Genomic DNA, 6,899 nt, shown 5'->3' with positions numbered 1-6,899 from the left:
CATAGAAACAATTGAATAAAGCTAATAAAAATAATTGAATAACAATGATTAAACATTAAACAATTTCAAAGACAGATTTATGCATTGTTTGGTAGTAAATAGGGGCGATTTTGAGCACCTTTTGTAAACTGAAACACAACAATGCTAATTTTGGTTTTAATGGGTTGTCTTGCTTTAAAATCCATGTGTTGCATTACTATTGCAGTTAAAATTCAATGGTGCATATTCTACAATGTGTCTTTTTAAAATTATAAATTTAAATAATATTAATATTGTTATTCAATTATTTTTACTAATTTTCTTCCCCTAACATAATTAGGAACATTAAATCCAGACGTTTGAGATGGGCAGGGCATGTAGCACGTATGGGCGAATCTAGAAATGCATATAGAGTGTTAGTTGGGAGACCGGAGGGAAAAAGACCTTTAGGGAGGCCAAGACGTAGATGGGAGGATAATATTAAAATGGATTTGAGGGAGGTGAGGTGTGATGATAGAGAATGAATTAATCTTGCACAGGATAGGAACCGATGGCGGGCTTATGTGAGGGCGGCAATGAACCTTCGGGTTCCTTAAAAGCCATTTGTAAGTAAGTAAGTAAATTTTATTCACAACTTTCTATTAGCTTTTGTCTGCAATTCTTTAATCCAAAGCCTCCTCAAATTGATGTACTGAAGCATTAAAATTTCCCTTTATTCAGTACACATACATGTCATCAAAAGAAGTAATTTAAAAAATAAGAGTTTATAAATAGCAAAAAAAAAAAAAAAAAGATTATGTTCGTACTGAAACCAGAAGAATCCAAAAATGGGGAAATAAGCACTTGTTATGATTTAAAAAACAGACCCTTGGTATACCCTTTATAAACGAAAAGCATAGTATTTGAAAACATGTTCAAAATATTCCTTCTTTGATACCTTACAACTTTTGTATAAGTAGTGTATTTATAAAATTAGAAATAAGAAAGTTACAAGCATTGTTCCATACTTTACTCACTCTGTATTATGTCATTATACAGGAGCACACTCATATGAATAAATATAAATATATAAATATCAACATTTTAGTTTTCTGCTCCATATGTACAAACCATGCCAGCCCGGGTGTATCGCTCATTGTTGGTAAACAAGCACTTTACATGGCGAAGACCGGGACTAGCAGCGTAAATTGCGTGATACATATTTTACGTAATTTACGTCGCGTAGAAAAAAAAGTCTATTATTTTAAACGATTTTCTACGAGATGTAATAAATTATTTTAATTGAAATATTAATAAGTTACATACTCTTTTATGTCTTGAAGATGTTATGTTGTGTTTTTAATTATAAAGCCACAAATTGTACATTTGCGCAATTTTTATTATAAAATCTTCTGGGAATATTACCAAGTTCGTTATACTTGCTATGCAAAGGTCTTCCTGCATACAAGTTTTCAATTTTTATTTTTAATACAGGATCTCATCACCTTCAAAATCAATGATTATAAACTCTTAACGAACGCATCGGAACTATGCTGTGAACTGAATATAACCATGTCATTCCATCCTTTTAAAATTTATTGATTATCGGATCACAATATGATCACGAACAATCTAGAAGCGTGTAGTAAAAGTAAAAAATGCCGCCTCTGATTTTTGATTGGTTTATTTTACGACGCTTTATCAACTGCTCTGATTATCTAGCGTCTGACTGAAATATAGGTGATAATACCAAGAAAATGAATCCAGGGTCCAGTGCCGGAAGTTACCCAGCTTTTGCAAATGTGTAGAGGGAAAACCCCGGAAGAAATCTCAGGCAGGTAATTTGTCTCAACCAGAATTTGAATCCGGGGTCGCTCACTTCACGGTCAGACGTGCTTACCGTTACTCCACAGCGGTGGACCCTGCCTCTGGAAATGTATCCACAAGGAGTACTCAAAATGACAACAAATTTGGTGTTTTTATCTGAAAACAGGACTTACTCTGTTAGCGGATAAGGGGAAATAAACGAAGCCAGCATTACGTACAAAGGCACTATCCATTATCACAATGCTAAAAGAGTTCTGCAAAAAATATCAATTGATGTTAAAGGAGAAAAATTAGCTCCGGCGTCGGGGATCGAACCCAGGTCCTTTGTTCTACATACCAAGCGCTCTAACCATTGAGCTACTCCGAAGTTCAATCCACAGCCGGAGCGAATTTTTCTCCTCTAACATCAATTGTTACCATAACTGATATATTCTGTAGGACCAAAAATTAATCTTTACGTATATTCTTCGCCCAATAATGCATATTACTGTGGAATCCCGGCCACCAAGTCACTCAATTGAGTGCGCTCCTTGTATAATAGCAGTTGACTTAACATACATGTCGAACTTGAAGTCAAGCCACAAAGGGGAAAACACTGGAGGAGAGGGATTCGATCCGGTGCTGTGGATTGAACTTCGGCGTAGGTCAATGGCTAGAGCGCTTGGTACGTAGAACCAAGGACCCAGGTTCGATCCCCGACGCCGGAGTGAATTTTTCTCCTCTAATATCAATTGTTACCATAACAGATATATTCTGTAGGACCAAAAGTTAATCTTTGCGTAAAAAATATGAAGATAAAAGGAAACGCAATGACAAAATGATGAAAATCGTCGACAGCTTTTGGTGACTGGTAAAATCCGAGATCTGTATCGGCGTGGCGAGTTGTTGAGCAACACGCATGAACAGTGTGTGGTGTCCTGCTTATCGTTTCAAAGGATAGAGGAAATGAAGACTTGATACGAAATGTTCGAATGGACTACAGGAAATAATGCATTCTGGTAGCCTGGGAATTCAAGAAACAATTTAACACTTAGTTTATTTAATGTATCACAGCAAGTTTTGATTTTAATACATTTTTTTTTCGCATTTTTTGCTTGTATTTTACGCGCCGTGCATAAATTATTATTATTTTTTTTTACATTTCACATACTCCGTTGAAGACTTATAAGCAAATTTTAAGTCTGAGTGCTCACTGCAAGTGAAGATCGCGTACCGCATCTAGTAATCAAATAATATCTCATAGGAAAATATGGTATTAGAAAGAATGTTTTCGTGTGATGACCTGTACAAGCTCTCAGACTTTGTCGGTATATTTTTCTTTCACTCTGTTTAATAAATTTCTTTGAGATTATTGGCTGGAAATATTACTATGTATAATTAATTTACAATTTACTGGAAATCATTAAAATGATTAGATTAGAAATGCACTTCATACCAAAATGTTTCCCGCCAAATAAAAATCAAGGGACTTGGAAAAGTACACTGCCAGTACCTAGCTATTATATTCCCTGAATAGCGTATCTACATTCATAATAAATAACAAGAGGGTAAAATCCATTCATCCAATGATGAGTAATCTTCAAGCCTAACGAGAAATACTGCTACTAGGTGGTAGTACTATCTACAGAAGGCCTAAGCACTAGAAGTGGCTGCGTTTAGATCCGACTTTACAATGTGACCCAAGACCTAAAACAGTATGCTACAGTAACTGCTACTTCAATAACTTGTATCATTAGAGACGTGCTGAGATATTAAAACTTCTATTCACTAATAAATTATTTTAAAATATTAAAAGAAATTTACTTCATCACAGTAACTAAACATGAATGCTTACATATGCGAAAGAAAAAGTATTCTATTTAATATTTGCATGCAACCAATGTCTTTATGCAAATCTTCGTTTACAGTTGCACTGCACAATTGCAAATTTCACCATCCATTACTAATATTGTTACAACCATCATGAAACTTCTTGTTGTTTTAAATTCACGTGTACCGATGTTTAATAAAACCCATTGTTTCCAAATACGGTTGGGTATATTTCTCAATAAAATTAGGTTTGGATATTCTATAAACAAACCACTAAACAATATTTGTGAACTATAACAACAAAGTATGACATGTGTAGAATGTTATAAGTACTTAATATGATAATATACTAAATATATTAGACACTCCGATGTCGCATTATCTACTTAGCATTAAATGGTGATGTTATAATCTTACAAAGTTTCTTCACCTACACATTATGTCTTCATATTTAATCAGGCGTCGATTGTATCTAATTAAATTTTATTTAAAAATATTGATATCATTCTAACGAATCTTTATAACAAGATTGTAAAGATTCCTAATCGCACAATATAATAAAGTTTAATTGACAGAAATTGAAATTACAGTACGAAAATTTAATAAGCTTAAAGCAACAGAAAAATATAAAGCACGAATTTTCTGTATCAGATACCATAAATTAAATTTGTTCATTTGTGCGGTATATTATGTATAGTTGGTGTATATTAGTATACGGTTGATAATGAATGTTTTGATTAATATTTCTTTGATTTATGTAAAACAGTACAATTATATAAAATGTATAATTATCATAATATCTATAATTGAATAGCTAACCAATTTCATTAACATAGCTAGGGTAAAAACAAAAATCGTTGAAAGTTCGGAGCCATGTATATTAATGTACAGGGCGATCCGTTTGAGTATGGATAACATAAAAACAACGTAAAACATTTGCTACTGATCTTTATTTGTTGAAACTTTGTGCATACAACACTGAAAGATGAGAGATTCCTCAGAACTCAACATGACCCCCATTGCGCACCCTGCACAACTCATAACAGTGGTGCAATTCAGCCCATATCCATTGTAACACAAGAGGGGTAATTTGTTGAAAAGTTTGAGTAATTTTTACTCACTGATCATCAATGTTCCTGGGTTTCTGTGAATAGACAATGTCTTTAACAAAACCGTACACGAAAAATCAGGAGGCGTTAGATCTGGGGAGTTTGGGGACCAAGCCAAGAGATAGTTGCTTCTTGTACTGGGTTTCGCCTGCGACTCCCTACATGTTTTTTTTTTTTTTTTTTTTTTTTTTAACACAGAACCTGTTTCTAGAAATGTTCGATAGCACAACATTATGGCATTGTATTTAGGTACATTACGCACACCATACTCACGTCAAAATTACCTTTGAACTCTTTTAACACTCTCAAATTTAGCATACCAAAGAACACATTGTGCCCGCTATTGATTTGTAATAGCCATTTTAATATCTATGATTTTCATTTGTCCTTTCATTATGCATTCTTTATTGTCATATATGGAAACTCCCATCTTTTAATAATAATATAATCAGCAAGAAATTGTTCTTACTATCAGAATAGCCTTAATATTAATCATACCCAAACGGATCAGACTGTATATTAATTTTCCCTTCACTTGAGATTATTGCGTTTTCAGTAACCGAATGACAATTCTTAGCCTGCAGTGAACTGTCGACAATAGACGTTTACAAGCCCATTTCAACATTTATGTCCTGAAAGAGGAAGAAAATTCTTCCTTCAAAACAACCACAAAATCAATACCTTCAGAATAATATTACAATTAACTATAATTTTATATTTCTTAGTCCTGAAATTATTTGTGGGCAATATTTCTTTCCATGTTTACAATGTGAATGCGTTCTTATATGAATTTACAGAGTGAACCTGAATTAATGTCATTAATTCTAGATGGGGTTATTCTTTATGATATTTCAAACAAAAAAAAACCTTAATTCAATTTTATTCGTTTTTGCTTCGTTTTAGAGATAAAAATTGTTTTATATGAAACATTTCATAGCGTGTTTTGCAAAAGCAATTGATTTAATTCTCAATATGCTCAGTCAATTTAAGAGAGCAGTGTATTATTATAATAAATAATTGAAAGAATTTTAATTTTCTATTTTAAATGTGCAGAAAATTTTATCCAAGCATTTAGTTCTATAAAATAATTCTTCAGTGTTACGTTTTTTCGGGTCACATTTCTGCACATTTGAAGGACAAAACTAAAATTCTTTGAATAATTTATTATTATAATACACTGCTCTCTTAAACTGACTGAGCATATTAGAGATTCAGTCAATGCCTTTCCCGAAACACGCTATGAAATGTTTCATATAAAAAAATTTTATCTCGTAAAGAAGAAAGAAAAGATCAAAACTGTATTAAACTTTTTTGTTTGAAATATTTCAAAGAATAATCCCCTGAAATTAATTATATTTCTTATTATTCACTCTATATATTAATTATTTCTGTGAATATTAAAGAAAAACGTAAATACTCGTACATTCAAAACCCGAATAGTCTTGGTTAGTATTTAGGAATACTGAGTTATATTTGCTCCCATTTATTGAAACCTCTTTTCATTGATATCTGTGTTCTTTTATTCTGAAGTTGAAAAGCCAGTAATGGTAATCAGAAACACACTTCGGGCATTCCACTTTTAAAGAATAAGTTGAAGGACACGGTAGAACATTGAAAAGTCTTCTTATATTGATATTCACCGTTAAAGTTGATAAGTGGAATTTAAACGTAAATTTAACATTAATTTATACTTCTTGTTAAATTATGGCTGACAGTTTTCCCATTCGTTTCTTTTTCAAATGATTTGTATTTACATCATTTCCTACGATGACACTTTATTTTCTACGAGGTATGATAGGCCGCCGAGATTATGATGGCGGTTACAAATATGTTAGAAAATAAACAGAGAAATTTCAAGGACAAATCCTTAGAAAATAGTTCTTTTTAGTAGGTTATTTTACGATACGACGCTTTATCAACAGCTTAGGTTATTTAGCGTCTGAATGAGATGAAGGTGATAATACCGGTGAAGTGAGTCCAGCACCGAAAGTTACCCAGCATTTGCTCGTATTGGGTTGAGGGAAAATCCCGGAAAAAACCTCAACCAGGTAACTTTCCCCGGCCGGGAATCGAACCCGGGCCACTGGTTTCGCAGCGAAACGCGCTAACCGTTACTCCACAGGTGTGGACTAGAAAATAGATATAGGTATTGTATTCATGAATATAGACTAAATGAAATAAGGAAGGAAGAGAATA

Source organism: Periplaneta americana, chromosome 4 (assembly GCF_040183065.1).
Source record: "Periplaneta americana isolate PAMFEO1 chromosome 4, P.americana_PAMFEO1_priV1, whole genome shotgun sequence".
Lineage (NCBI taxonomy): Eukaryota > Metazoa > Arthropoda > Insecta > Blattodea > Blattidae > Periplaneta > Periplaneta americana.
Note: the sequence above shows the minus strand (reverse complement) of the source record.